Raw genomic sequence first — 4,802 nt, 5'->3', positions numbered from 1 at the left:
CGCCCAGCGGGGGGCAGCAGAGGACGGCGCCACTGGAGCCGGCCCTTGCGGGGGGGCGGGGGGCCGGGGCCCGGGGCCCGGGGCCCGGAAGGCTGCTGAATCCTCCCAATTCCGGGGCCCTGCAAATTATTTGGTAAACCCAAATAAATGGGGCAGAGGCGGCCAGACCAGTCGCTGGTGCATTCTTGGGTACTGAAGCCCTGAGGAATGGATGAAGGCTGTTTTGTTATCTAGGTTCGTTTTGGCCCTATCACCACTGGGCTAAATAAATTTTAAACCCTTAACATTTAGGATATTAGGGGAGTATTGCTCCTTTTGCTTTTGCCCAGCAGTGTAATGAAGTGTTTGATCTTGGGGATCTGGACAGCATTTAGCGAAATTACATTGAAAGGAACTCACCCAAAATGCTTGCAGTCAGCCACAAGCTGCTCCTCCTTTATACGGTTTACCCAGCCATTACTTCCCAAATCTATCGTGTGTATTTGAATGTAAGGCCTAATTTTGGTCAAGAGAATATTTTTTACTTAGTCCATCCACTACCCTCTCCAACCTAGTACTCATTATTGAGGAACCACACTCGCCAAAAGGAATGCCTGTTTGAAAACTCAGCAGTTTCCAAACTGAGCAGGCAAAACCACTTATAAACCGTAATAACGTAACACCTCCATATTTTGGGAGGCAAGGACTTTTGGAATGCAAAACGCTTTCATAACAAACCAAAGGGAATCCAAAATGAGCTTTCAGTCAGGCTTTAAAGAACTGACCAACCATCAAAACCCCGGCCCTAAAAATCTGGCTTAAGGAGGCTAAGAGAATGAAGAGATGGAAGGTTTGATGTCTCGTGTTGGCCCCTTATCTGAGAGCCAGTAAGTAGTAGGGTAACTTGTCCATCGTGGTGGGAATAACCAGTTAACACCAAGACTGTGTTAAAAGTCTAGATTCATTCTCCCAAGGTAGATCCAATATGAAGGCAGCCTCTCAGACATGACTGCAGCTTCCTGAAAACCCGGAGTGGTGGGCTGCACTATTTTCCCGCCTCTGCCAGGCATAGGGGCAAACAGCGGCAGGCCACCAGGACTCACCAGGTCAAGTGAGCAAATGTATGAGATGGCTTGCTGAGTCAAAGCATGTGCTGAGTGGACACCTACCTAGTTCTTTTCCCATCCAAGGGAAACAGGAGAGGATTTTGAGGAGGCAAAACACCCTAACCTAAAAGACTACTCAGAAAACAAGATGGTTCCTCTGGGTGACAGGCAGGCAGCTTTGTCCTCCTGGGCTCAGGTCACAGGCCCTGGTGCTGACCACTGCTTAAGGCCACCTGATTCTGGTGGAAGAGCCTTGGGCCGGCCACCACTCAATTCAAATTCGGTTCCACCTGAACCAATGAAAAGGCTGGATGGAGGGACAAAGAAAAATCTTTATGCAAGACCAAAAAAAGCACCCCAACAGGAATAAGACACAAATCAAATGACGTAGGAGGAAACAAATAGACAAAACCCAGAATGTAGCCTGGTCTCTGGAAAAGTCAATGTTATAAAAAAGAGGTGGAAGGAGTAGAGGCTAAAGAAAACTATTATGAAATCCAATTAATCGATTTCATTGGATCAGAGGAGAGGGGGTTAGAAAGTGCTATCAAAGGCATTCTGGGTAAAATTTGGGGAGATCTGAATATGGGCTGGTATTAGAGAATTATTGTGAATTCCTTAGGTGTGATGACAGTGTGGCCTTCATAAGAGAATGTCCTTGTTTTTAGGAGAAATATCAACATAGGGAGTGCAATGTCATTACTTTCAAGGTTCCACAAGACAAATATAAAATGTCACAAAGCAATGGATATTTGGTTTATCCCTGTACCACCTTTTCAACTTTTCTGTTTGAAATTTTTCAAACTATAAAAAGGTTGGGGGGGGTCAAGTCCCCCGATACCACCTAGCTATCCTTTAAACAGGGTTAAATCTAAAGCAAGAGGCAATTACTGGGACCACCGGTTTCAAATATCCACATTTAAAAACCATAAGCCAGGGAATTCTCCCACAGTCCAGTGGTTAGGACTCCACGCTTTCACTGCCGAAGTCCTGGGTTCAATCCTTGGTGGGGGAACCAAAATCCTGCAAGCTGCGCAGTGCAGCCCAAAAAACCCACAAAAAACCACAAGGCAAAACCTTATATGACCCACGGGTCACTTAATGCTCAAAAGCAGCAAAAGTCCTTCCATCTCAAACTGAGGCAGGTTATGAAACACAGAGGACAGTCACTCGTTACCTCTAGGAAGGGAAATGGGTGGCTGGGAAAACCATGGGAGACTTACTGTTACCCGATGTCACCATACTACTGTCCAGACAGTAAATAAAAAGTTTCACGGGCAACATACTGCCTCTGCACTTTTTTTCCCCTTTACAGCACTTTAAAAATATAAAGCCAGGTAAGGATTAAGTTATGAAGATGAAATACCAAAAATCCTATGAGCTGGTACTGAGGACTCCCGTCAGTGTGATCCAGCCACTCTAGCCCCAACTCTTCACTGACCACAGGTATCTGGTTAATCAGAGGTAGGGTTTGTGGCCATTCAGATCCAACCACATTTACCCATACCAGAACTGGAAAGTTCAAACTAGCAGCCCAATTAAATTAGTAAGCTGGTACACCACATTTTAATGTTGATTAGGCTGGAGACCACTTAATGTCAGCTCCAAGAAATGGAGAACGGTGTTACCGGCTTGATTCTCCAAGTTTGCTTTGGAAACTGCACAGGAAGAGGTAGCTGCCATTCTCAGCCACTCAGATCAACCAGTGAGTCAACAGGCAGGTTCCGCTCACCAGCACAGAGGCCAGTGCATGCGGTCATTACACATAAAGAGTGGAGGGAAACTGCACTCGCTTCACCAGGCAACTTATTTGCTCCACTGAAAGGTTCCCTGCCACTAAGTCCCATTTGATATCCCCTCCACTCCACCTGCAAAGTTCTAGGAATGCAGAACCCCGCTCTGTGGATGCCCGAAGCCAAGTAGATCATTCACTCCTTTACAATTACCCTCCTGCCCATCACCTTTATTTAATTCCCTCCCACTATCAGTTATTTTTTAAGTTCTAGAGTGCGTTGAGGAAGAGGACCTCTATCGTTAGTGCCTAACCCGGGGTATCATTCAATTCCTGAATTAGGAGAGCTTTCTTAACCTCAACTTTTCAGGGCCATTCTTTTCCAACTGCTTATCACTGTTAATGCAAGCCCCCCACCCCCATACTTCACACTGGAAGTATGTCACAGGAGATTGAATACAGAAGGAGCTAGGAGAGTCCAGATGACTTCTACTAAGAGATCTGCGAAACTGTAAAATAACGCTACTCTATTTTTTGTTTTGGAGAACAGTTACTTTTCATGAAATTGTTATGTATTGCAACATGTAGCAGGTTTCCATTATTTTTAAACAAATGAGTATTTTCAGTTTCTAGTTTTTGATACAGTCTACATAAGAGTTATGTAAAGAGGTCCTGAGATGAAAAAGTTTAAGAAACACTGCATCAACGAACTGTTAAAACTGGGTGGAAATGCAGCAACAGACAGCATTTTTATCTCCAGAAGTCTGTCTGTGGAAAATCCTCTGGGCAAATTCCAGTCTTATGTCAAATTCCAGGCACTCACAACGGGACGTTACACCAAAGGAACAAGGGTGTAATGGTACCACCTTCCAGGAGCTGCCCTTCTTTCTGAAGAGCCTTGGCGAGCCTGTGCTGATCTTGCCCATCTCTCAACCCCCCTGGCTGGCAAGACGTGTACAACTTGCCCCTATCCAGTAACTGGCATACTGAACTCTTGCTCAGTGAGCGCGCTGGCTGCTGCTCAGTGTTCTCTCCTAGAGGAGCAGAAGCAGCCTGGTGTTAGGAGGCGAAGCTCAGGAGGGTTGAAGATGCGGCTGCAACGTGGGTCATCAGTGAGCTGTGGGACCTTAGGCACACAGGTCACTTCTGTGTCCACAGAAGCGGCGCTCTCAGGGTGGTTCTGAGGGACAAAGAGCCAAAACACGTGAATTCATTAACATGGCAAAAGCCTAGTCCCCCAGTGTTATTCCTAAAATGTGAATTAAAATTTCTCAAAAAACTCAAAAGCCGTCCTCTTCCTCTGCATGAACCAGTGCAGCCAGCCCCTCCCTGCCTTGCTGGAGCACACCCAAGCCGGTGGAGGAGAACGCCTTTCCCCTGGTGTTCCTTCCTGTAGACAAACCCCTCGTCACAGCTGGTCAGGGCAGATCACCCCACACGTCCAGGGATGTGATCCGAGCCGTGGGCACATCCTGACAGCTGCCATCAGAAACAGCACGCTGCTGAGTGCAGCCCACGTCAACTAAGGCTGCTGACCACCTCAGAAGACTTAAAAACCCAAGACAATATATTTATGAATGAACATCTTAAAATGCAAAAACCCACCTCATTTAAAACACAATGAGATCTCCAATGGGCACCTGAGAAATACCAAACCAGGCACGTGACCCAGTTTTCATTTAGACCTATATCCCCCACCCCCAGGGCTCAGAAGTTTAGTCACTTGACCGAGAATCAAAAGGAGTCATGATTCAAACTTAAGGTTCGTTTCGTAATAGAAACAATGGAGACCCAAAAGGTGCGATCATTTTTTCAGGTCAGTAAACCCAGGTCTGATTCCCAGAGGTAGGCACTTTCCAATATACACCATTTTGCCCCTTTCCCCCCGCAGTCCAACCTCATTCTTTGAGTGGGGGAGAACACCCATGTCCAATCAAACCTTCAAAAGCAAAGGAAAATTTCAACTCATTAAATAAAACTAGCAC

Source organism: Globicephala melas, chromosome 15 (assembly GCF_963455315.2).
Source record: "Globicephala melas chromosome 15, mGloMel1.2, whole genome shotgun sequence".
Classification (NCBI taxonomy): Eukaryota; Metazoa; Chordata; class Mammalia; order Artiodactyla; family Delphinidae; genus Globicephala; species Globicephala melas.
Note: the sequence above shows the minus strand (reverse complement) of the source record.